Here is a 27723-nt window from a genome sequence, read left to right on the forward strand (position 1 = left end):
CCATCTGGATTCATGGGGTGCAATGACTGCTGATTAAAACCCCTGAGAAAGGGGAGACCTGGCAGGAAGCTGTCAGATTTTGCAGAAAACCACATTCCCAGAGTCTTCTCCCAAACCAAACTTGTGTTTCCTTTCACCATTACTCAGAATCAGTGAGCTAGTGTTGTCAAAACAGAGCATTTTCCCGAAATAGCATTCCAGTTCATCAAACCTCACCAAATTAGGACCCTCACCAACTCAAAAAGCTATCCAGTTCTCTCTGCCCTTCTGTCATTGAAACAAAAAAGCAAAAGATAAGAAAACAATCTCATCTAGGGCATTGAATGGTAACTTGTAGCAGGTATTTTGGGCTTGACATCAGCCATAAAGAGTTTTTATTTTGTGCCTTTAAGATCCTTTAAATTCTCAGTCATCAAAAGGGACTTCATGTTCTACACTCTATCTACCAGAGTGTGAAAAGGAGCTCAGAACTAGGAAGAGTTGACAGCAAAAGGGGTTTCTGGATAACTCTCCATCCTACAGAACCATCTTTGAACCCAAGTTCAGCACTTAATTTAAGTTTCACTGTGCTTTCTCATTGCTGGAAGGGTGATTCTTGGCCATTCTGTGACATAATGGAGCAAGTTCACATACAATACACAGAAGACAAAGCACAGGAGATCCAATTCTAGTCAAGACTGTAACCGACTGGCCACGTGTTCCTCTAATGCTCTGGGTCTCAGTCTCCTGCCCATAAGAGAGTCAGCTGAATTGGCACAGGCAGTCCTGGAATGGGAGGAGAGCGGCCAGCACGGCACAGCGCACCTTTGTAGCTGGAAGAAGGAAAGGGCATTCATAAAGAACAGAGCATGATACAAGCTTGCCACACTTGGGAAGGCAGCTAAGCATGTTTCTGTTCTTAGATTTGGTGACCCTATGTACTCTTTTGGGTTGGATTGGTTGTTCCGTTCTCCAGGACTGGCATTTCCTTAGCTCCGTAGTTTCTATTCATCCTAAAAAGGTCCAGCTCAAAAGTCATCTCCTTAATATCCCTTCTTTGAATAATCTCTTCATTGAATGATCCCAGCAGCAATTTGCACCTCTACGCTGAGATGTGTCACTTTGCCTCCTCTAAGAGATTTCATCCCAGCCCGTAGTCGCCTAGGCACAGGTTGCATCCCGTATCTCTGTACCTGACAATGCCTAGTGGAATGCCGCTGGCATAGGAGTTGCTTAGGTTACTGTAGAAAGACTGGCTGAATGAGTAGATGGAATCCCACACTATCTGGACAGAGCAAAAATTACTCCAGTTTAACTAAGATCAATATTTTTATTTTGAAATTCTTGCTTGGATGGTCTTAGAAAAACACTGGACTAACTCTGTTCCAAATTCTATGGCTTTCTCAGTAATGGATCCCATGCTAGGCCACTTCTGAGAATACAACAGAAACTTTAATTGCTGACAATCAAATCTTTGACGAGTGTCACACATAGTGCTCTTCTCACAGCCTCCAAATAAAGCCCCCACAACATTTCAACCCAGGCCTGCCAGAAAAATGTAATTCTTCTCTTACAGCCCTACCTCCCAGGAACTAGGAAATGATACGTAGAGAACCCATAATCTTTATTCAACACAAATAAAGGGGGAAAACAATACCCACGGCTCCTTAAAGCTCTGCATTAGCCACACTGCAGAATGTATCTCATTGATATTAATGTGCTTACAGCTTATTACACAAAAATTAATTAAAAATTGAATAAGGCAGAGCTCAAAATTCCGCATGTCTAATTTCCCTGCCAAAGCAGCTCAGACAAAGAATAGCTAAAATTCTAAGAGCATTAGTTTATCACAACATAGCACACAACGCCATTTCAGATCACTCTCTTTTAAAAGGAAATGGGGACTCTTCACAAATCTGGCAACCTGCTGTCCTCAAGAGGGTAGCTAGGTCCACGTGGACTTGATGCTATTCTTCTACAATCCTCAGCTCAAGCCTGGGTCCCTAGAGAATCACCTAGTTATTTCTGAGTTGCAAATGGACCATCCCTGGTAACATGGCTAACCCCCTGACTTCAGCTATCTCTGGACTCTCAGGGATGACTCAGGAGGAAGAAGCCCTGTGATTAGACCAGGCTCACTCCCACCTATCTGGGTCCAGTCATTTGTGCTCCTTGGAGTAGCCAGGTGGGATAGAAAATGAGGACACTGGGACTTAGAGAGATTTGGTGAGCAACTTGCCGTCCGCAAGTCATAGACACCTGATGTGATCCCAGCTTGCAAAGACTGTGTCACCAGCTCAATGAAGGTATACTGTGCCTGGCTCAGACTGGATGCTCAAAAACTTCTATCCCCACTCAAGACAAAACCAGAGTTTTGGTCCAGCAGCTCAGCAGTTTCATACCTGCAAGCCCCTTGCCAGTCAAGTCTGGCAGACAGCAATCCCTTAAGGGAGGAGCCATGTTTCACTCATCCCTGTGCTTCTGGGGCCTCACACAGTGCCTACAATACAATCCATGGCTGGCTCCAGAAGAAATGAATGAAAGAATGGAAGAGAAGAGCCACTGGCTGTTGGGAGCTCTGGGCACTTTGCACAGAACTCATTTAATCTACACAACAACCCACAAGGTAGATACTATAGATGCCATAGGAAATTGCCTATATTCCACCCTACATAAATACAACTGAGTGAAATGTGTCAGGCACTGAGGTAAAAATTATAGATTTAGGTTGGGATGTAAATCCAATAGACAGCGTGATTTAAGTATTTTGATCTTCTGGAATAGGTGGAATTATGGCTAGGCTAAGAACAGTTAAGTAACTTGCCCAAATTTTTGACCCTTTTAGACTTTAAAACAATGACCATTTCAATGAGATACATTCTGCAGTGTGGCTAATGCAGAGCTTTAAGGAGCCGTGGGTATTGTTTTCCCCCTTTATTTGTGTTGAATAAAGATTATGGGTTCTCTACGTATCATTTCCTAGTTCCTGGGAGGTAGGGCTATAAGAGAAGAATTACATTATTGTTAACAGAGGAAGCAGGACTCAAATTCAGTCCCGCCTGCCTCAAGAATCTGGTGAGCGACACTACCTCCTAAATAACGAATCAATGAATGGCAGGGAGAGGGCAGAGAAGAAGGACCAGGCAGAGGGAAAGAACAGGAATGAGCAGGGGAGATGCTGGCAGATGCAGCGGCTATCTGATGCCGATAAAGCGAGCCCTTTGTGATTCAATCTACACAGTTGCTGCTGTACAGACGTGGTTGGTCTCCAAATCAGGCAGCTCCAGGCCAGTGTGGAAGACTTCAAAGAGGAGGTCTTGCTCCCTTATGCTTAACCCAGAAAGGCCATATGGAGGTTTCCTGTTAGGATGGGAACAAGGCTAAGTAGCACCCACTGAAGCCAGAACCCTGAATGTGCTGCCGTGCTCTGCTGGGCTTGGCAACATGCGGACATTCTTCCTGTTCCATCAGGTTCTAATTGCTCTCAGGGCGGTGGGAGCCCCCCCCCCACTTCTGACTGGTAGCCCACCTTGCTGGTCAGACCCAGCCTACTTTTCCTTTAAAATCACTGGTGCTTTCACCATCATAAGCCAAATGAGCTCAGCATAGATCAGGGCAAATAACACTCCTGCCAGGGGTTGCTCTCCTGACTGTGTCACAGCAACAAGGATATGCAGAAGTAGGATGAGGAGGGCTGGCTCTCAGAGAACACAGCATGGGCTGGGAATCGAGGGCCCAGGGCTCCAGGCCTGGCTCTGCCTCCTTGTGTGAGCTTATGCAAGTCTCTTCTCTCTAGGGAAGGTCATGGGCTAATGCTGGGCTTGAGCCTCTCTCACAAGCCTTAGAACAACTTTTTGATGCAGATATAGCATTTCTCATTACAGAAAAGGAAACTGGAGCTCAGAGAGATTAAGTAACTTGTACAAAGTCAACCAACAACAAAAATGGGGAGTCAGAATGTGACCCCAGGTTTGTCTGGCTTTGAAGCCCATGTTCTCACCACTGCCCTGTGAGGAGCTCTGTCCTCATTCAGAATAAGAAATGATGGTCTTAACCTCCCGTGCTAGGGCAAATCTCTCCCTTAAGGTACTTAGAGGAATCTTTGGATTATTGTGCTCTTCCTTTCCCCGTCTCTGACCTGTTTTCACCTTCATATTCTCATGTCAGATAAGTAAAACTTAATGTTGATCTTTAAATCCACTCATTTGAAACATGTGAACAGTATCCTAAGCAATCATTTATAGGAAAGCAAAGGTTGAATGTATTGCTTCCCTAACAGGTAACAGAATACACTGATGATAATAAATGATAAGCTGTTCATCCGAGTGACACCTGAAAGCATTCCACCAGAGGCATGGGAGCCCTGTCTGGGGAGGAGCTCTGTGGGTCTCTGCTCTCCCCATCCCCCCGCCCACGGACCTGCCTGTGCCTTCAACCTGTGTCATCTCCTGACCATTCAAGATGGATGCGGATGTGGGGCTGTGATAGAGGCAGCTGAGTGATGGGAAGCAGGTGGATGAAGGAGGCAGAAGTTGAGCTCTGAGAACCCCAAAAACATGGCTTGTAGCTGGGAGGCAGCCAGAGAGGGCTACAGTGCCTGGGGTAGGAGACTCATGAGCATGAAGAAGTAGAGAGTAGGGAGGAGGCAGGATCCACTGGGCAGTGAGCATGTCCACTGACAGCCAGCATCAAACCCAAGCCCTGGCTCCCCACCCTGTGAGGCTACTGAGAAGAGCTGGGGCAGCACCGTTCTCAGGGATGTAATCAGGGTGTGACAGTGGGATGAATTCAAGAAGGGGTTAGGGAGAAGCACTGGCCCCAGTAATCACACACTGTGAAGATCACCTTTGAGATTTTGTTTTGTTTTCCTTGTTAGTTTAGTTTTTAATCGAAGCATAACATAATGAAGCAAAAGGTACAAATCACAAGTGTAAAGTGCAATGAATTTTTAACACTGAAGGGCTATGAGGTATCTGCTTTATCCTGGAAGCCCTCTTGGGTTCCCTTCCAGTCACTCTCTTGTACCACGAGAGAATACTACCCTGATCCCCAAAAACAGGGATTGGTTTCTCCTGTTTTGAACTTTATAGAAATGGAATCACACATACATATATAACCTGTGTCTGGCTTCTTTTGCTCAGCATTAGGCTTGCAAGATTCACTGTTTTGTTGCATGGAGTTCTAGCTCACTCATTTGCACTGGTGTGACTTAGTCCACTGAATAAAGATGCTACGATGTATTCATTCCATTCTTCATGGATATTGGGCTATTCAGTTTAGAGCATATATAAATACCACTATGAACATTCTAGCATATAACTTTTGCCTTCACTTCCCTTGGATATATGCTTAGGAGTAGAATTGTTCAAGCACAGTATATATGTATATGTTCAAGTAGTTCAAGTGTGTTCAGATTCAGTGGATACTTATAGTTTGCCAAGATAGTTGTATCAGTTCCCACTCTGACCACCAGTTGTGTACAAGTTTTAAGTGCTCCACATCCATGCCTAGAATTGGCATTCTTGCATGTCTAATTTCAGTCCTTCTAGTATGTGTATGAATCATTCATATTTTGGTTTTGCCCACACTGCACAGAAGCCCATTAGTTAATGTCATTTCTAAAGGCAGCAACATGGGAGAGGCAACATGGTGTCATAGACATTGCCTGGACTCTGGCTCTGGGTGTTGGCCCTCCAGCTACTGACTTCAGACATTAGGAAAGAGTCGCCACTAGTCAGGGCCTTGCTCACTCATATGACCCTCACAACAAGCTGACAAAGGCAGGCAAGGGCAGAACTGTTCTCACGAGCTTATATAACTTTCCAAGTAGCTGAGACAGAACTCATGTGTCTCCTGATTCCAGTCCTGTATCCTTTCACTGAGCTTACACTCATTCCCAATTCATTTATGTCCATTTCTAAAAGGAAGCTATTGAACTCCACAATCTCCAATGTTTCTTCCAGTTTAAATATGGTGGATTTACTTGTTTCTAAATGCATGGTGGCTTATTCACTAAGTGCATGAGCAAATGGAAGATCCTTCATAATCTTGCCTAAGAGGAAACTTAGCCAAGCTCATCTGATAACTCACAAATGCCGAAAGAAGCAGAATTTTTGTGAATACTCAGCTATTGGAGGTTGCAGGGACTCAGCAAGAGTAGCAGAGCCTCAAGGATATCAGTTTGTGACAAAATTTACTTTCCAGACATATTTTAACATCCAGAGTTTCCTGCAACTAAGGAATTTCCACCCATCCTTTCATCTACACATCCAAACAATGAACCACCTATTTAATTTTGCAATCCTTTGTTGAACTCCACCTGTTCCCAAAGTAGTTTCTGGGCTTGCAAAAATGAATCATAAAAAATGCTTGCTATCAAGAAACTCCCAGTATAGGTAAAATGTCTCACCCTCCACACACCTCTTTATACTCTCAACGGAAGTAGGTCTTATCCCCATATCATTCTCAAATTATCCATTGCTAAGTATGGGACAATGTATTGCTGAGATATATGGAATGAACAAATGAATGAGCAATTCATTCTACAAAGATTTATTGAAGTGAATGAGGAACATGCCTTTCTATTATCAGCCCATTTCTTTTCACTAGTCTGAGAACCAAGTCTTGGGCCTTATCAGCTACAGTCCTTCCTTATGCCAGCCAGAGTGCAGAGGAGCAGTCACAGCTGCACCAAACTCTTTCCTCAACAGTCCTGATGTGTGAACACAGCCAGAGATCAAGTTTCACCCACACACCCAGGAGAATCTCATTCATGAGACTCCTCCGCGTCAGATGCATTTCCTGGCTTTCTCATTAGCTCATGGTGCTTTTCTGCAGATTGCTCTTAACAAGGCTCCTTGCCTCCATGGAGTAAAGCAGCCACATGCTTCCTAAAAAAGAAAATAATTGTCAAACCCAGCATTTTAACAAGAGAAGGTGGGCAGCCCTGTACGCAGGGGCCTTGAAAAAGGGGAAGGCACGCAAATTCCAGCACAGTGTCAGCTTCCCAGTGCCACTAACCCCCAATCATCAGGCCTCAGTTCTCACAGTTCTGTCATCAGAGATGCATTCGGGTCCACAAACATCCCCTGAGCTCCCATTATGTTGTTATCTTTGGATCCTCCTTCTCTCTTACCTTCCAAATACCATTAATTGCCAAGTCATGAAAACCTTGTATCTCTGAAATCTACCCCCTGCTATCACTCCATGCTGCCTCCATCTGACACGAGCCTACCTTCCTCCTACCTGGACTCCTGCAACAGCAACCCAACCAGTCTCCCTGCCTCCGCTCTGGCCACTCAGCCACATAGCAAATGCAAATCTGATCACAGTATCCCCTCTGCCACAAGCCCTCTGGTGGCTTTGAATGACTCCTAGAAAAATACTCCAGGCTCTACCAATGGTCTGCAAGGCCCTCCAAGATTGGCTACTGCCCTCCTTTCCAGCCCCATCTCAATCCATTCTCCCCTGAGTTTCTTCTGCTCCAGAACCACAGCTCTCAGTATCCTCTATATGCCTCAACTCTCTACCATCAGACCTTTATTTACACTGCTGCCTCTATCTTGACCACATTCTAATTACTCCTAGTCCCTTTAAGTACTTCTACCCATCCTCGAATAAGTTTCGGCTAGGACAACACTCTTCCAGTGAACCCTCACTTGAGGCCAAAGTAAAGAGCAATCCTCGCAGTACTTGCACATTCCCTTCTGGAGATGCTAATCTCATGGATAATTCTTCTTTCAGTCTGTAGCCCCCTTCCTAGACTGCAGGCTCCCTGAGAGCAGGCACCAGGTGCATCCTATCCACACCAGTCTCCAGCCCCTATGATACAGCCTGCCAGAGAGGAGCCTCTCTCAAACACTGCTGAATTGAGGGGTTAATTGATAGGTTAATTGCTTGATTGCAAGCACTGAGCTTAGTGCCAGAAAGTCAGAAGGTCTTAGGAAGACACCTGGTGGTCTACAGCCACAGCTCGGTGAGCCTGGGGAGATGATTCTGCCTCCGTGGAACCTTCACTGACTCATCTTGGCAGTCATGATAGCAATACCTGCCCTCCTGCCCCATGGATGCGGTGCCCAAAACTGAGAGACTAGTTGTGAAGATGCTGCACTAAGTGCTGGTGAACCAAGGACAGACCCAGAGCAAGGCTATGCCGACAAGTAAGCCCTATTTCTGGTCCTCTCCCCGGGACTTTCTGTGCATCTCAGGGTCAATTTGAGATTGAGCTAAAGGCCTCCCGCATATAACACAAGCTACCCAGGAAGGAGGAGGAAAGCTGAAAAAAATTTACAGGAGACAGAAGAAAGATATCCAAGCCACGAAAAATAAAGAGGTAACTCCTGGCCCTGTCTCTGAGGTCTTTTTTTTTTTTGTCTTATTTATTTATTTATTTATTTATTGACAGGCAGGGTGGACAGTGAGAGAGAGAGACAGAGAGAAAGGTCTTCCTTTGCCATTGGTTCACCCTCCAATGGCCGCTGCAGCCGGCGCACCGCGGCCGGTGCACCGCGCTGATCCGAAGACAGGAGCCAGGTGCTTCTCCTGGTCTCCCGTGGGGTGCAGGGCCCAAGCACTTGGGCCATCCTCCACTGAACTCCCTGGCCACAGCAGAGAGCTGGCCTGGAAGAGGGGCAACCGGGACAGAATCCGGTGCCCCGACCGGGGCTAGAACCCAGTGTGCTGGCGCCGCAAGGCGGAGGATTAGCCTGATGAGCCGCAGCGCCGGCCAGAAAACATTATCTTTAAATTCTGTTTTCCATAAGCTTTTTCAAGTACCCTCACACTAAAGGGACAGAGCAAATAGGGAAGGCAAGAGACAGAAAATCCTTGCTCACTGTATGCAGTGTGATGTGGAGTTTGGGATACATACAGGGCAGCACAGAATCCATGGGATCAAAGAAACCTGGGCAGGAAAGCAAAGGGCCTTCCACCAAGGAGTGTGGTGGGTGATGACAAGCATCTCCCATGTCTTCAGGAAGTGGAAGCCACGATTCTAGTTATTTCAAACTTATTTAATTACTTTTACATTTTAATTCTGATGACTGATCCTTGGGTATAGAAATGCTCCCAAACTGGGCCATGTACTCCCCCAGCCTTTTTGGGGTTCCATGTAGTCTGACAGCCCCAGTTCAGGGCTGTAGGGACAAAGTGCTCAGCCAGGTAGGAAAGGCTTCTCTCTAGAGTAGACATCTAGGACAGAAAGAGTGGACATCAGCCAGGTAACCACGGCAACCAGTGCTTACAAAGAATCTGTATTTCCAAAGAGCAATTTGGTGCAAAAGACCAGAAACCTTTTTTTAAGATTTATTTTCATTTATTTGAAAGACAGAGTTTACAGAGAGAGGTAGAGACAGAGAGAGAGGTCTTCCATCCGCTGGTTTACTCCCCAGACGGCCGCAATGGCTAGAGATGTGCCGAACCAAAGCCAGGAGCTTCTTCCGAGTCTCCCACGTGGGTGCAGGGGTCCAAGGACTTGGGCAATCTTCCACTGCTTTCCCAGGCCACAGCAAAGAGCTGGATTGGAAGAGGAGCAGCTGGGACTAGAACCAGCACCCTTATGAGATGCCAGCGCTTTAGGCCAGGGCTTTAACCTGTTGTGCCACAGCGCTGGCCCCCAGCAACTTTCAATGAGAGAGTGAGCCAACATTCTGAATGTTGTAGGAAGAAGCAAGGAGTAAAGCCGGGTTCTCTATGGACAGGTGGCATCATCCCAGTGAGGTAGGGAACGTTTACAATCAATAACCGGACATTTCTGGTACTGACACCAAGGATTAAACTGAGCTTGCCAATGCTGAGGCAATTGCTCCTGCCCTTGGTCATGCTGCCTGTTACAAATACTAACTCTTGTCTACAAATCTGGCCCTTCCTGCCCTGTCTGAGGCATTTGGAAAATCAGATGGTTCTACCGGTGCTCGTCTCTATTGGCCAAAGCAGCATCATTTAAATTCTCATTTACTGGGAGCTGGACCAAGTTTAAAAGCGAGCTGAGAGCCAAATACTAACATATTATTCTCACTCTACAGATGAGGAGACTGCGGCTCAGCTGGTATGTGGGGAGCCGGACTGAACCCAAAAAAGCACAGGACCAAAGCCTGTTCTCTCACTCACGAAGCTCTACTGAGCATCCCCGGTTCTTTTCATGTACTGTCCCTCTGATGCTGCTACATCCTATAGTGCCATTCCTAAGTAAGGGGGCTTCTTCATTTAAGTTCTCACTCCTTGGCCAAGTCCCTCGCATCCACTAGGTGCTCAGGAAACATGTGCTCAACGACTCTGTGTCAAGGAGCCTGTGAGGTCTGGTCTCACGATGCGGGCTGTGCTACGCAGGGCAGAACCCCAAACAGCCTCTGCTCCACATCCCAGCCCCTGTCTATCTCTCCCTCTAAAACTATGGGTCTTCAGGAGCTTGATGAAGAGTGCATATCCTGAGAAAGCTACGCATCAAATTCAAAAGAAGAATTGGCGCAAAAATGAACATCTCGTTTCATTCCACTTTTTCCATGAACTTTTTCAAGTGTCCTTGTGTACCTTCATTATTTATGTCTGAATGTGCTTTTCTGTTTAGCAAAAGGAAAGAAGGAAAAGACGCCATCTGGGAGTCATCAGAGCACTAGCACAGGGGAGTGGCCAGGAACACAAATGCTTGAGCCAAACGCCCTGGACTCCAATCCCAGCTCAGCCAGGCAGTGCCTATGTGGCCTGGGATAAGTCCGCCTGCCTGTGCCTCGGTTTCCAGGTTTGTAGGAGGGGGATAACATCTGCTTAGGAGAGTCGGTGTGGATATGAAATGAGCTGCATCTTGCAAGTGCTTGGCAGAGTGCCTGGCACACAGAACACTATTTTGAGTGTGCATCAGGTGTGTAATCAGGCAGGGTTTCAGGGATGGAGAACATACGTCCAGCAGGCCACACAAGTCCACAGAATTATTTGGTCTGGCCCTACCAAGGCAACCATGGGTAGGGCTCGAACTTCAATAACTCTACAGCAGGCTAATTTTTAAGTTGATGATTTCGTGTATCCTGCAAACAAAGTTAAAAATATCCAAATGGCCCTTGGCAGAACAAAGCTTCCCCACGCCTAGGAGATGGAAACCAGCATATCTCCTGGGGCTCCCCAGGGAGAGGAAGGAGGGCGTGGGGTACAAGAGTTGTCTGGAACAACAAGGCTGCCCCAGCCTGCTCCATAGCCCTCAGAATGGCACCTCTGTTCTGTGTGCTCCCCAGAGCCAGGCGGAAGTGGATCGGGTGGGCAAGCAGCTCCACCGAGAACACAGCGGTGGGGGTGCTAGGACATCCCGGGGCCTCCCCCTAAGGGCTCCAGGAGAGCCAGGGCTGCTACTGCACCCTGCTGAATCCTGTGCTCCAGACCCAATCCAAAAGACCCAGTTATTTCTCTCCAATTCTGGGCGGCATAGGCAGCCCAAACTTTGAAGTCAACCAGACTCTTTTTTTTGTTTGTTTGTTTGTTTGTTTGTTTTTTTGACAGGCAGAGTGGACAGTGAGAGAGAGAGACAGAGAGAAAGGTCTTCCTTTGCCGTTGGTTCACCCTCCAATGGCCGCCGCTGCAGCCGGCGCACCGCGCTGATCCGATGGCAGGAGCCAGGATCCAGGTGCTTTTCCTGGTCTCCCATGGGGTGCAGGGCCCAAGCACCTGGGCCATCCTCCACTGCACTCCCTGGCCATAGCAGAGAGCTGGCCTGGAAGAGGGGCAACCGGGACAGAATCCGGCGCCCCAACCGGGACTAGAACCCGGTGTGCCGGCGCCGCAAGGTGGAGGATTAGCCTATTGAGCCACGGCGCCGGCCAATCAACCAGACTCTTGTTCAAATCCCAGCTCTGCGACAGATTCCTTGTGAGGCTGCGAGTCACCACTGTCTGTGAGTCTCAGCCTCTTCATCTGTAGAATGGGGGCAGGGGTTTGGGGGAGAACTAAACTGAGTAACACAGGTAAATCCTGGGGGCTTAGAGCCAGGAGCCCCCTAGGAGGGTGAACAACTATGGAGGAAGGGAGGGCTGGCCACACAGGTCAGAGCCACGCAGCTCATGGCCTCTGTCATCTGGGTGTTAGGGGATGAGCCCCTGCCTGGCACCATTTCTTCTTCTTCCAAGCCTTTTGTGGCCCTCCAGGGAGTCTAAGCGACAGGAGGAGCTGGGGACTTCGACTGCACTCACCACCCAAGAACCAAGTGGAGAGACTGGAGACAATGAGCCCACAGATCAGGAAAGGACACACCACAATTAGTTCCTGTGCTTCACCAAATCCAGAAGTCACATTCGGTTAAAAAAAAAAGTGATGGAGGACAGGATTCTTTGGGTTCTTTCTTTCTTACTTTCTCCTTTTCAAATGTACCAGCACTGTTCAGCTTTCTGCGTTTGCAGAAGGAACCCACTATCTCCCCAGCTTCCTCAGGGCCCAGATGACAGGCGTGACATGGGGCAGGCCAGTGGTTTGCTCACCCAAGGAAGCTGATGTCCCCAAAGGGAAAGCTAAGGCATGTGATTTACATGGGCTTGAGATACTCATTAAAGGTTTAATTGAAGTCACTTTGCCACTGATCCTCAAACAGCCCCTATTCCCCACCCCCCCATTTAATTAATGGAATAACCTTTAGCTTTTCAACTCATAAAGAAAGCCAAGTATGACAGAGGTAGTTTGGGGGGGGTGGTGTTTGGCACAGTGACTAAGATGTTGCTCGGGACAATTGTATCCCATATCGGAGTGTCTGGTTCAACTCCTGGCTCTGCTTCGGATTCCAACTTCCTGCTAATGTGCACCCTGGGAGGTCCCCTGTGGGGCACCCAAACTGAGTTTCAGGATTCTGGCTTCTGCCTGGCCCTGCCTTGGCTGCTGGGGGAATTTGGAGAGTGAACCAGCGTATGAAAGATCTCTCTCTTTTGACTAAGAGTCAAAGGGAGCACATAAACAAGTCTAGCTAATACTAACCGATAGAATAAATAAAGGGGAGAGTGATCCAACATGGGAAGCAAGATACTCAGCAGACTCATAGAATGGCGGATGTCCTAAACAGCACTCTGGCCTCAGAATCAGCCCTAAAGGCATTCCGATCTGGCTGAAAAACCCATGAGAGTATTTCAGGCATGGAAAGCCAAGACACTCTGGCAAAAAAAAACAAACCAAACAAACAACTAAATGAAAGATCTCTGTGAGTGAGATCCCAGTGGAAAGAACAGGTCTTCAAAGAAGGAGGTACCTTTCTCTGAAGGGAGGAGAGAACCTCCACTTTGACCATGACCTTGTCTAAACAAGATAAGAGTCGGAGAACTCAAGGGGCTTCCATAGCCTTGGAAACTCATGACTGGTGCATAGGGAGATTACTGATGCCATAAACAGGAGTGTCAATTTGTAAAGTCAACAACAGGAGTCACTGTGCACTTACTCCTCATGTAGGATCTCTGTCCTTAATGTGCTGTACATTGAGACTTAATGCTATAACGAGTACTCAAACAGTATATTTCACTTTGTGTTTCTATGGGGGTGCAAACTGTTGAAATCTTTACTTAATGTATACTAAACTGATCTGTAAAAAAAAAAAAAAAAGAAAGAAAAAAGAAGAAATTATCAATTCCCAACTTGACTCTCACTGGGATTAAACATGACAATAGGTCTGATCTGATTTCATCATCATTTAAAAAAATCATCTATTATTTTTCACTTTATGTTTCTGTGTGGGAGCAAACTGTTGAAATCTTTACTTAATGTATGCTAAACTGATCTTCTGTATATAAAGAGAATCAAAAACGAATCCTCATGTGAATGGAAGGGGAGAGGGAGTGGGAAAGGGGAGGGTTGCGGGTGGGAGGGACGTTATGGGGGGGAAGCCATTGTAATCCATAAGCCGTACTTTGGAAATTTATATTCATTAAATAAAAGTTAAAAAAAAATCTCTCTCTTTCAAATATGTATGTGTGTGTGTGTGTGTGTGTGTGTGTTTGTGAGTGTGAGTGACTATAAATGTTTATTCACTTCCCTGTCCTGATTCTAGCAGGTAGCTAAAAACCCCAGCAGGAATCAAGAGTCCTGAGGGTGCCTGTCTTTAGTTTGGACTGTTAGCACCCTCAGAAAAAAACAGGCTGTAAACTTTCATTCAGTCTGGCCAAGGTTCAAACCCAGACTGTCGTTCACTGGCTGTGATCTTAGGTAAGATACTTACTTAGACATCTTACTTAGGTAAGACACTTTAAATCTGTTTCCTCACCTGTAAGATGGGGATGATTATTGAATTGACCGTTCACAAGGCTGCAGTGAGGTTCGAATGGGTGTGAAACATTTGCTGTCCACTTAGCATGATCCCTGGCACACGTAGGTGACCAACAAAGGTTTGCAGCTGGCTCTTCTGGAGGTCGCAGGAAGGAGGGTGATGAGTCTTGGGTAGCAGGCTCTGAACTGCCAAGGGGCTTCCCAGATACCTGGGCCCTGGCCACCCACGTGGGAGACAAGGAGGGAGTTCCAGGCTCCAGGCTTCGGCCTGGGCCAGCCCCAGACATTATGACCATTTGGGAAATAGAAGATTTCTCTCTGTCCTGCCCTCTGTGACTCTGCCTGTCAAATAAATAAATAAATCTTAAAAGGGGCAGGAGACTCCCCAAGCAATGGTGAATTGTAATTTGCTTTAACAGAGACACAAAACCATTGTTGGGAAGCCCCAAAAGTCTCCAGCAAAAAATTATTTGGAGTGACTGCACACAATTACCCATATATAATCGAGGCTGAGAATATTTTAGCTGCTTGCCAGGGTCACAGTTGGTCGACTGTCCCCCTCCCAACCTCCCTACTTCCTGCCTTTTCCCTGCGCACTTGCAACATGAAATATAAATAATTAATGCTATCCAATTATCCAAACCAAAAATAAATAAAGCTTCAAGGATGCCTTGGATTTCCACACAAATCCACTGTCTGGAAGAGATGCGTGCCACGTCCAAGTGTGTATTCCGCAAAAGCCATTTGTGATGGGGCTGCTCGGTGGGTACCAGGGTTAGTTAATGCTCGCTTCATTAGGATGACATCAGGGCAGATGGGAGCTGCCGGCACCGGGCTGTTTTCATAGGGAAATGTGCCTGAAGTCCCAGGTCAGCACAGTGATAAATGGGCTTGCCGACCATTTGCTGGGAGCACACATCTTGGGGGACTCCTGAGGTCAGGAAACGTCTGCTGTTAAGCTACACAATTTTCTCTACTTATCAGTCCCAACCACATCACAGACACATATTTGAACAATGAAACAAAGGACAACAGGCATTATCACGCCCCAGCCGGAGAACGGAGCGGCGCTAAGCCAGACAGTGCTGATTGGACAAAGCCAGGGATGCACGGAGCGCTGGGTGTAGAAGAGAAGGCAGGCTGGCAATTGCTTTTTTAAGGACAAGCAGAGGGGTGGGGGGTGGGAGTGGAGAAAGGAAGGGGACACAGGGGACCAGGGGCCGGCGGGGCATTCTCTACAGAGCATGCGTTCCCGTGGCCTCCGTGGCTGACTCGGCCCTCTCCCCAGTAGCCACAGGGATCTCTCCACACACAAACCTCACATCCAGGTGGGAGAGTCAAGCTGCGGCTCACGCTTACAAACCCTTCTGAGTTCTAGGACCTGCTTCCCTCACAAGCCCTCCAGCCTGCGTGTCACTCCGGCTACCCCGCGGCATGCTCACGCCTCTCCCCATTCGCAACACTCTCTACTCCTTCCACACGGCTAACTACTGGCCATTCCTTTATGTACCCACTGAGACTGGCTTCCTCCAGGAAGTCTTTCCGGATCAACACTCAACAGGGATTTGAAGCTACCTCTCGGCCCCCTCGCGGCACAGCCCAGTTCAGCTGTATTGCTGACACCAGGTCACCTGTCTCCAGACTGCAACTGGAGGCAGGATCTGCCTTCTTGCAGTGTCTCCGGCATCCCACACCATGGAGGAGCTGCTCACAGCTGTTTATGAACTGAATGAATAAGTATGCAGTGGAGGAGGGGCAGCACTGCAGAGCAGGCCACACACATCCTGTGAAGTAGGGTCAGCACCTCCCTCTCCTCTATCGAATGAGCCTCCAGCTGGCAATGGGCGATGGAGATTAAATAAGTTGATGAAGTTAAAAGCAATACAGGATGCCAGGAGAGAGTCTGGAAGTTACTTCAAAGTCAGGCAGTGAAGGTGATTATGGAAGTTGGTGTGTGCAGCACAAGAGAAATGAAAGAAGGTTCTGGACAATCAGGAGCAGATCAGAGAGGAGGTGACTCTAATAAGTTTCCTAAAATGACTAGGACTGGGTGCTGCTGTTTCTATGGGTAGCTCTTGCAGGTCAGGAACAAAGCAGAGCCTATGGTCCATGGGGCAAGGAGGCCCAGGTCCCCCACAGGGTGATGGTGACTGCAGATTCCAGGAGAGCAATGTGCAGGTTAATTGGAGAAGGAAGGTGGGATGAGGGCAAGGAGGCAGAGACCGCCAGCAACAGGAGCCCATCTCAAGGGAATGCACCATCCCAGAGGGCCAGCCAGAGACGTGTCAGGAGGATGTGAGCAGGCCAGGCTGGGGAAGAGAGCTGTGCCTCGGTTCTGTCTCCCTCGTCACTTCAGAAAATCCACCTGCTGCCTCTGTCTTCTTTTGCCTCTTCCAGAAAACACTGCTTTCCAAGGTTGGCTTGGCACATTGCCAGTCTCCAGGATGCTTCCTCCCTCCTACCACTGACCCTCCCTGCATCCTATTAGACAGGATCCTCACTTAGCAGATGAGTCAGCCGTCAGCTCACCTAGCGAGTAGATCCAAACCAAAGACGAGCCCAAAGTGTATGCTCCCTCAAGTCCAGGGGGCTCCCAGGGGGACCCAAACTTCCTCCCATCCATGAACTGTAAGGCCAATACAAAAGCCAAGTCAGCTTGGCTGATCCCAGAAGTTGGCAAGCTATGTGCCACCTCTCCTACCTAACCAGGAACTTAGCAACTCTTTCCTGGTATTTGTTTCTTTGTATCCAGCATCCAATTGCTCATTCTTCCCTACTCCTGAAGCCACACTTCTCCTGCCCTGTCTCAATGAGCTTGCCTTGTGACCTAATAAGTGATCCATGGCAGGGTACTTACGAGTGATGGCCCTCTCACATGGCAGTCCTCCTAAGTGACACCTGGGCACTTTACAGAGACCCAGTGCCTTCACCTGAAGGTCTTAATAAATAAAAAAGCAAAGACAATGGCGATAGTCACTGTCACCCAACGTGCCTACTCTGTGCTGAACACTTGCGAATCAAGTCCTGCCAATCCCACTTCACAGAGGAGACGTGGGAAGACTGTGTAACTCACCCAGTGCCACAGCTAGCAGGTGGTGGGTAGAGCTTCCAACCTGCGCCTGGCTCGCCAGCATGACTATCTCCCTGCGCTGAATTCTTCCAATAGAATAGGGTTTTCAAAGGACCATGTGGGGATGCCAGGAAGCCGGCATGGTTTTCTGGCAGGATGCAGAGAAGGATTCCCAGGACAAATCAACCTTTTGATGGCCTCCACATCACGCCTTTGTGTATGGATAAATGCTGCTCTGAATGCAAAAGGGGCTCGGTGAAGAAAAGAAGTAACAATGACAAAAAGGAAGGGATCATTTGTCATGGAGGGGGAGACGAGAGACCCAGGTGGGAAAGGAGAAGGGGAGGGAGTCCATCCAATGTCAGGATTTGGGTGAGAAACCATCAATATCCCGGCAGCCACCTCCTGAACATCTGCTTCCCTGTTTGTCCCAGGGGGACCTGGTGGAGTAAAACCTACAGCCCTCAGCACACACGCCCCTGAGCGCTGCTGTCCTTATCCACGAGTAGTCAGAGCCACGAGGCCCCTGGGCTTTCCAGAGCAGATAATATCAGCGCCTGTCTCCCTGGAAGAAAGCAGGAAGTGCTTGTGATGGACAAGTCGGCCGCCCCGCCTCTGTCCTGGGCCCCCGCTCCTCACCTGCCATCTCGTGTCTCGAGGTAGAAAGGGAGAAGGGCAGGCAACTCAGGTGCTCGCCAATGGGCTTTTGAAGACCAGACACACAGCACTTCCAAATGAACACTTTCCAAAAAAGCAAGAGGAAAAAAAAGCCATGTTTCCCTGCATTCTGGCATTCCCTGTTGAATAGGAGTGTGAGTTTAAAATTTAATCATGAATTCATTGGAAGGAAATAAATCAGGGAGTCAATGTTTAAAGTGCAAAATTGCTGAACTCTTGGGTTGTGCTCACTTGATTTAGCCTCAAATTAAGAGTTAGTGTTTTCCAAGAGCAGAGTCGGAGATGCATCTAAAATTTTCTTAAATGACAGATGCCATTAGTTTTTTTTTTTTTTTTTAAGAAATAATCTGATTTGCAACGCAGTCTATGATAGAAAAAATACCTCACTCTTCCGAAACAAAGCTTGGAGCTGCAGCTATCATGTCTGTGGAAGCATCTCCAGGAAGCTGAAGGTTGATTTCTCACTATCCGGCCTCGCAGGCTTAGGCAAATGAATGCTGGTCTCTACAACAGCAGGCAATGCTTACCACGAGTGAGGCACTGGTAAGGCCTGGGGGAAACCAGGGGTGGGTGTCATGCCGCCGGCCAAGTTCAGGCCTCCCCCACCCCGACTTCCCCTGGGTGACACAGGGGCTCTTCACTTGACTCTCATCTCCACCAATGAACTTCAACCTGGAACTACTGTGGTGGAACACTAGGTGACCACATCACTCGGGATTCTAACCCTTCCATGACCTCCGGGCACTCACAGGAAGAAAGCCCCACCCCAAGCAGGGCCCTGGACAAGTGGGTCTCCCCATCTCTCTGTCTCCCCTCCCGCTCTGCACATGGGCTCTCCACCTCATCTTCACAGCCCCACTGTGGCCTCATGTCCCTCCCTCTTCCTTCACTCACCTCTCAAACTGGCCCCTTCGCTGTTTCTCACCCAGGCTCCACCTGCTCTTACCCCATGACCTTGGCATGTGACTGTTTCTGCACAGTGAGAAGCGGTGTTCCCGTAGAAAGCCAGACCCAGATCGGGCCTCTTTCAGCTCCGCACAGATGGCAATGCCCAGGGAGGCACTCCCTGAGCACCCATCCACCCTAACAGCCCCTCCACTAACCACATGCATGACTCCTTACTTTATTTTTCCCCACAGTACTCATAGTCACCAGGCCCACGAGAGCTGCCTGGTTGTCAGTTGTCTCCCATGCCTTAGGAGAGAAGCTTCCGACACCAAGGGCCTGGTTCGTGTCGTTCTTGGTTCTACTCTCAGTGCACAGGGCAGTGCTCATCAAGTGTACAGAGCAAATGGAGTGAAGGCTGGCACACCGTTCTGTTTACCATTCCCACATACAGTGAGCTGCTGCCTGCCTTCCGGCCTCTGAGCACACTGTTGCCTTCGCTGGCTCCCAGCTAGCTTTTCTTTAATGCCTCCTTCTCTGGGGAACCCTGTGTGCTTCCCCTCTCTCCCCATGACCTCGCACCCAGGCCTAGTGAGGGTGCCAGTTCTATATCCCTTGCCACCTTTTCCTGCACCCAAGTGTAACTACTGGTGTGCTTTGCTATCTCCCCTGGACATTCTGATCTCTACTTGGGTGGGCGAGAGTATTTTCCTGTGCATCTTAAGCACCTAGTAAGGGCTTGCCACAGAGTACACACTCCGTAATGTTTGCTGAGTGAGCAAATAAATGATCATTATAGCTGACATCTATTGAGCCCTTACTGTTTGCTGTCACTGTTTTGAGCACTTTGCATAGATTAACTCGTCATCCTTTTAACACTCCTTGCAGGCAGGTGTTAATACAACCTCATATTTCAGATGTAGAAGCAGAAGCCCAAAGAGGTTAGATAAGTCACCACACACTCCCACGATGTAAGCAGCTGAGCTGAGTTTGTACCCAGTTCTGGAGTCCAGGCCCTTTGCCCCCAGCCACTAATGCCTTAGGAAGGAGTGAATGAGGGATGAAGGTTGGGCCTGCGACAATACCCATTCCTCTCCTTTCCCTCTCCTCTGTGCACCTTCTGTTATTCATACCCCCTCCCACTCTGCATGAGCACTCACACATTCAATTAATCTCACTGAGGACCTACCATGTACCATGCACCGTGCTGTAGCATAGGCATCGCTATACTGAGTGACCCTGGAGCCAGCCACACACTGCTCAACCACGCGAGCACGCGCAGGCAAATTATAGCCAGGGCCATTCACTGACACATTCATTCCCTTACCCAATAAATGCCTGTTGATTGCTTGCTTACTTGGTGCCAGGTATTAGGGATAAAGCAGGATCTACTTATACAGAAAGAAAGTAAATAAGCAAATACAACATCAAGATAATTTCAAAGTTATAAATATTCCATTTTAAGTGTAATGAAGAGAAAAAAAGATAAAACCTAACAGACTATGAAACAAATATTCAAACAGCTGTGAAAGCATACCTAATGGGACCTTGCTCTAGCCCACAAGGAGAGGAACTAATACTTATAAACTGTTTACAATGTTTCAAAGCAGGAGCTGTGTATGTTTCAGCTCATTTATTATTCATAGCAACACTATGTAGTAGATGCTATTGTTATCTTCATTTTATACACGAGGAAATTTAGGCACAGAAGGATCAGTAACTTGCTCAAGGTCAAACCACTGTAAGTAGCAAAAGTAGATCTAAACCAGTGCTGTCTCTCTCTCATTGCCCAACACATTGTCAAGTTAGCACCTGCACTTAAACTATGTAGAGAAGTAGAACGGGGACGTGACCTTGGGGGTGAGGGCAGCACCGCTTCAAACTTCGGTATTCTTAAATGACTCCTGGACCAGACCAGAGCCCGGCAGTCTTATGTAGAGTGGAGGAGCTTTGGAAATTACACAAACCATTTCGTGTGCAGGTAAATGGGACCATGTTTCTCAAGTGTGGTTCCCATGCCAACTGCTAGGTGTTTACATTTTCAGAGTGATCCGTGGCTCTCCAAAAGCACCATAAATCAATCCTTCTAGAACTTAGTGTTCCATAAAATATACCGAAAAATGTGTCTTGCATACTTTTGAGTGTGCCATGTTCACACTCAGAAAAGCAGGTGTATAGAGCATGCCTGCTGAGGGTGAATTCCGAGTGGATCTGAAATGGTCTGCCCTGCGTCTCTTTGATTTGTGGTCACTCTTCCTCGAGCTACATCGTTCTGTATGTTGAAGATCCAGACACAGCCCTCCCTGGCCCTAATGTCGTTAAGGCCAAATAAAGCTGAGTTGCACAGTTGTGATTTCATAAATGTGCCCAGTAAATCTGACAGTGAAACATTTTATTAGGCGGGAAGTGCCATACATAAGTTATTTATTTGCCCATCTAAACATGAATAAAACAACGTCACTCTGCAAGGGTACAGTTTGAGTCCACGGCTGTTGACTCATGGCTGCTGCGTGGACAGTAGGATTTGGTTTGCTCTTTATGTTTTACATTAATATGCCCAAGAAAAATAAAATATGGCATTCAATTCTTGGGTCTTAAGTCACTTAACATTATAAGCATCTTTCAATAATGCATTAACATATAAAATATATTCTTAAAGGCAAACAGAAAGAATTAATATTTAATGGGCAACAACCCACAAATGTCTGTAGAAGCATTCTTAGCATTGATTGTTTCCTAAATCCATTAGGCTCTATTTTGGTCTCCAGTGCCTAGAGACAGTCTGCTCTGTGGCAGGAGGTGTTGGAAGCTCAATAATTTAGAGGTGGCCAAGGCTTTGGTGACCTTCAGCTTTTGCCACCGGGTGCTCTTGTGAGAAGGCATGGCTCTTGGCACAGCCCCTGCCAGCGCTGAGATCCCATTCCAGCTGGTTGGATGGGATTCTCTGCTGGGATCAGATCTGAATTCATCATGCTCGTACGGTATAGCTAACCCACCAAAAGGTCAGGCTGGAGTCACTGGCCATCAAAGGGGATGGCGAGGACTGTGATAGCTGTGACTGTCATGTACACAATGGATAATGCATCTCCTAAGTAACCCTCACGGGCACCACACACAGCATAAGCTGGAAGATGTCAGTGAAGTGTCTGGAGGAAGGAGTGCCTTTTTCTAATTCTAATTCTTACAAACCACTGCCTAGGCTATGACAGCCTCATCCTCAATGACCTGCCCATTAGGAGTCATTGTTCCCATTCTACCCGTGTAGAAATGGACTTAGGCAGGTAAGTGGTTTGGCTCCTGCTATGTGGTTGGCCAGAGTGATGCTGAGATGCAGACCCGGTCCACCTAAGATTAACTCCTGTCTTGTTTCCCTTACGTGACACTGGATGACATATGAGCCAGTTGGCAAGAGAGACCACGCTGACTCCGGGAGACCGAAGGGAAATACCAGCCGGAACAGATGGGAAAGCCAGGGCATGGCTTCCCTCTCGCCCAGATGGAACCCCCACGGCCAGCAACAGCCATCTCCAGAGGCTCCAGGAGACGCAACCTACTCCCTTGATGGAGACCTCTGACCTCATCTCCCTCAGTGCTCCTCCTGTCTCATGGCCATGGACTCTGCAAATCTCTTACTGCCCTGAATCCCAGCTCTCCAGCTTTGTCCCTGCTGTAGCAAGGACTCAGTCTTTTCCCTGCCTATCTCTCTGAGACACACTTCCCTACCTGCCCCCTGGGCCCTACCACCTCCTGAAAGGTGTGCGTCTTCCCAAATGCACCCCATCTTTTCTGTGGTCTGCTGTCCCTTCTTACATTCAAGCCCTAGCCAGGGTTGGACCCCTTCTCATCTCCCTCCACCTCCAGGCTGACCATCACAGCTCTAACTGCGCTCATCCTCGGTGGAGATTAAGTCTCTGCAATGACCTCTTCCCCGCTCTCTCACTTCTGTCACGTCGCAGCCCACGCACATCCTGTAGAAAGCAGGTCAGATCTGGTCTTTTCCCTCCTCAAAACCCTCCAATGGCTCTCTGTGTCACTCAGTGTCAACACCAAAATCCTCGGGGTCACCCACAAAGCCCCAGGCACTTATCCTGTCCCCTGCTCTTAATCCCCTCCAGCCACATCTGGCTCCTTGTCATCCCACAAAATCTCCAAACACCTTCTCCTTGCAGGGCCTGTTGTATTTCCTGTTCCCTTCTCTCCCAGGCATCTAATGCCCTCCCCCACCCCCCCGCTTCCTCCCCCCACCCAGAAGTCTCTGCTGTGATGCATCCCCAGGGGTGGGGCCCTCCCTGCCCAGCCAGCCTGTACAATGCACCAGCACCACCCCGTTGCCGTGTCTCTATTCTCTGCGTCCAACCTCATTTTTATTCACTGCACCCATCACCGTCTGACATGCACTAGGTTTTGCTCCTTTTATTTTTCTCTTATTTTGAGTTCTGACAGCCTCGCTCGGTGTAGGCCCAGGGTAGGTGGACAGGGGCACAGTGTTTGTTTTCCTCTGATTATCCACTCCCCTGAGTAGAGTGCCAGCTCCATCGGCACACAACTTCCCACCTGTTCAGCTCCCCAGTGCCTAGACACCCAACCCCAGCATGTGGTGTTCTACTGAACGAATGCATACATGAATGAATGGCAGAGGGGGACATGCTCAAAGGCCAGGGAGCTAGCCGTCCAGAGCAAAGTAGCTCTGAGAGCTTTAGAAATGCCGCAAGGCCCACGCTCTGGGCCCTGTCCACCTGTGCCTTCTGCCAGTGATGACCTTGACACCTTCCCTGGAGGTTGTTCTTGAGCAGCTGGGCACTGACCCTGAGCAATCTCCAGCCTTGTCAAGGAGCTGTCCTGGGGAGCTAGGTTTGCAAAGCAGTGAAATGTTGCAGGGTTGGATTTTTTGGGTGCTTAATGCTCTATGAGAGACAGCCCTAGAGGCTGGCAGATTTCGTCAGTGGCAAATGGGAGCTGAAATCACCTCTTTTCCCCCATTGCTCTCCCATTCTCCCTCATGGGAAGCCCAACGTACCAGTCCAACAATGAGCAAGCCAGACTGCAGGACCCACCTCCATGTGGGTGCTGAGCTCTGGGCTAGTGCGGGGATGGATGGGAAGGGCCATAGAGAAAGGACAGGAGGGCTGGAGCAGAGGTGTGAGAGGCAGTGGGCTCTGGGATGCCTCTCCACTCTCCTTCATGCTGACCTCACCTGGACTCCCAGTTGCCACTGGACTCAGCCCAGACACACCCTGTGGATAGCAGGCAGGACACCTGCTCATCCCGGCCTCCAGTGCATGCGTCCCACATGTGCACGCCTGAATCTGTCATTTGGGAACATTAGCCAGCTACTGAGAACCCCTCACCAGATGCTCTCGTATGGAAAGACAGTTGGCATTCAAGAGTGTTGGCAGTGCAGACTACATGAGCTCCTCCAGGTCCTGACTACCTGGCCTGGGGGCTTCTGTCAGTGCTGGGAGAGGCAGTACCATAAGTGTGGCAAAAGGCAAAGAAACCCAGGCAGGTCTGGTTCCAGTCTCTGCTCTGCCATTGGCTCTGGGCATTTCAACCTTTCAAAGTCTCCTCACCTGGAACTAATGAAAGCACGTATAATTTAGAATGAGGGTTAATTCACATAAGCGGCACACTCAGGGCATTCTGGGAGCTCCGACCACACTGGATGCCTGGTGGCCGTAAGGGTGGGAGCCTTGCCTTGTTCCTCTGTGTCCCCTGTTCACCTGTGCTGCACTCGCACAGAGCAAGCCCAACAGTGAGGACTTGCTGAGCTGCATGGAATCACGCATGGGCTGAGGGGTAAATCCGGCCGCAGGACTCACAGGAGAGAAAGAAGCCACCTGCATTACTTCCCAGGAGACTACCATCCTGGTAGCGTGTGTCATAACAAACAGAGAGCTGCTCACTTTCTGGAATCCCACTTCTGAAGGTGGCAAGCAATGCAGTGCAGGGAGAGGCAGTTTGGAATTTTTTTTTCCTTGCAAAATTCATCACAGACACTCAGCGGAACACACAGGGGAAAACAGAACTGTGTTTGGACTTCAAATTTATCTTCTTAATATCCACTTCCCCATGCCCTGGAACGGGGCCAGTGAGTCTCAAAGAACACATTTCACAAGCGACCTTGAAAGTGTGATTCAACATCTCTTTTTGCAGTAATAAGATCTTTTAACCAAAAGTGACCATTTTATGAGGCTGATACATTACAATAGAGCCAATAGGCAAACTGAAGTTCGTGGTTATTAAAGCCCTGGGAAAAATCAATGGCCACTGAAGCCAGCATCCAGCTGCGACTTAAGCAACAGTGACCTGGAGTTCAGGACTGGCGCCTGCCAGCGGCTGGGGCTGAATCCAAAAGTGCTGTTCTCCCACCAGCTCTAAGCAGGGCTACGAGCGAGGGCGGGGCCTGGCAGCTCAGTTGCGGGAGTTTCATGGGGTTGAGGCTGGCCATGCGCCTCTTATTCCCAAACTGTTGTGTCAGAATTAAAGAGCCAGGCATGAACTGAGAGCCAGAAAGGAAACTGAGTTTCAGTGGGCTGGGGAAGGAGCCCCAGGAAGTGGGTGAACACCGGGAGGGAGCAGCTGTTTGGGGACAGGAGAGCAGGGGGTGCTGGATGGGATGACAGGCTACAGTGTAAGCAGGGCTGGCACCACACTTCTCTGTGGTGGCACAGGCATGGTGTGGGGCAAGGCCAGGTATATTTAAAGAGCCAGAGACAGAAGAGGAAGCCAATATTACCACCTCCCAGGGCTGCTTCTCCAAACAGCAGCCCTGTAGACATCTCGGAGCTTCAAGGGTGCCAGAGACACTCATGGGCACCTAGTGCACAACTCCGTGGACCCCAGCCAGAGTCAGGGACAGCATGGTGCTGACAGAGAGGGTGCAGTCCACTGCCACGTGGTCTTTGCTGTTGCTGTCCCTATCCCGTGCCACAGAGGCACTCCTTTCCTTCCTTCCTCAGCCCCATCCTAGCTGGAGTATCAGAGCTGTAGAGGCCCATGTTAACCATGTACAGCCCTGACTTCCCATTTTACAGGTGGGAAAACTGATGCCCAGAGTAGAAATATACCAGACCTAGTCATATGGTGAGAGAACAGCTAGGCTCAGGCTAGAACCCAAGTATCTTGATACATAGTCCACGGATCTTTCCTCTGTGATACATAATTTAGAGGTAATTTTGATTCAATTTTGATTCAGTACTTGCTTCCTGTGACAAATTCAAATTTAATATATGCAAAAATAAGAATGCAATATACAAAAGACACTCCCTCCCTCCATTCACTCATAAACATACACACCAGAGATAAGCATTATAATACATTGTTATGTGAGGAAGACAGGAACAAGGGCAGTGCTTCCAACACACACACATGCACGCACGCATGCACGCACATGCGTGCACACAGAAAGAGAGAAAGAGAAAGAGAGGATTCCCCAGTCCTCTGTACCACAGCCTTGCCGAGGGCTACCCAGTCTTGGCTCGCATGCCTCTGGGACTGCGAGATCATTATCTCTGGAAGCATCTGTCTACTTTCAGATAGCTCCAGTGGTCGTGGAGATCCTCCTTTAACTAGATGGAAATGTGGCTACCCATAGCCCTAGTTTACTCCTTTGGACTACTTCAAGCACGTCCGTATCCTCCGATTATGGGGGCCTTCAGGCACTCTAGGACTGCTGGACCCCTCCCCTCACCCCGAGTCTTCTTGCCTGGCCAACCGTCACCAGCTCTACCGCAGTCTTGCAAGAACATGGCTGGGTTCACTGTCACTCAGCACCTTCATCAGGGACCCACGCCACAGAGAACAGCAGCAGAGAGACACATTCATTGCCTCCATACCCCTCAGAGCTCCCCCATGGAAAGAGGATGCGACGTCCAGTGAATACACATGAGCCCCACTTTGAGAGAATTCACCCTATCCAAGTCCAAATGTAACAGCCCATTCATGAGCAGAGACCATCTGCTTTGTAACGTGTATTTTTGAGTTCTTTTGGAAAGTAAGGATTCTGCAGTAACAGAGTGCCACTGACTTCTACCTAAGCACCAACTCACACAACACTCACTGCCACACAAGGGCCGCCCATTAACCTAGCACCAGCCAAATTCTCCTCATCCATGGGCTCCTAAGGCGTGGGCTGGCCAAGAGCAGAGTCAGACAACTGACGTTCAGTGGAGACGCCCCCATCAGAGGAGGTGCTAGGGAAGGAACAGGGCCAATGACATCCTGGCCACAACTGAGCTGTGGGCAAGATCAGACTGACACTGCCAGAACAAGCCAAATAGCATGATGCCTTTTCAGAGAAAATGCATGCAACATAATACATGTGCACATGTTAATAACATATGACATGCCAATCTAAGACAGAGGTATCACCTGTCCTGCTTGGCCACTGCTTGGGTGTGAATCCTGCTTCCAGGAGTCCTTGCTGTGCCATCTTGGATGACAGTATAGACAGTGGTTCCATTTAGTTCCCAGTGTACAAAAAAGTGCTCAAATGTAGCTGGTAGTAGTAGCAGGTGCAAATAAGTAGGTGCTACTGATCCAAAGACATCCTGTACCCACTGGACCCTGTGTGCTGCCGAGATTGCTATCATGATAACCATTATCATTTATTAGGGCCATGACAGGTAGGGTTTTGGTCACTTGACAATGCATTACCCCAGCTTACACTCACAGAACCCCAGAGGCTGGCATGATTACCCATTGTATGGATGAAGAAATTTCCAATTCTTGCCTTGGGCTAACTCAAAACTCTGCCAGGTTATGACTTGTGGCAAACCGCAAGGCAGGAACAGGGTAGGAAATGAGACTCCGTTCTGTAACAAGAGTGCTCGGGGGCGGGGAGGAGGGAGGGGAAGAAAGAGGAACAGGGACTCTAAGGGCAGCAGAGGGCCAGC

General features: G+C 48.6%; 1 protein-coding gene and 1 long non-coding RNA gene across 2 annotated transcripts in view; both read right to left on the reverse strand.

Annotated features, from left to right (window-relative positions):
- The window catches only part of NAV2 (neuron navigator 2), a 763895-nt gene that overhangs the window by 683614 nt on the left and 52558 nt on the right, over window positions 1-27723 (reverse strand). The window lies entirely within an intron of this gene.
- On the reverse strand, window positions 6523-7353 carry LOC149128378 (uncharacterized). The gene is made up of 2 exons (XR_016218380.1): window positions 7225-7353; window positions 6523-6869 (listed from the first exon to the last, which is right to left on the reverse strand). It is a non-coding gene; the product is annotated as an uncharacterized LOC149128378 (long non-coding RNA).

The sequence above is a fragment of the Oryctolagus cuniculus genome, chromosome 1 (assembly GCF_051225735.1).
Source record: "Oryctolagus cuniculus isolate XC-2025 breed Fujian yellow rabbit chromosome 1, ASM5122573v1, whole genome shotgun sequence".
In the NCBI taxonomy this organism is placed as follows: Eukaryota; Metazoa; Chordata; class Mammalia; order Lagomorpha; family Leporidae; genus Oryctolagus; species Oryctolagus cuniculus.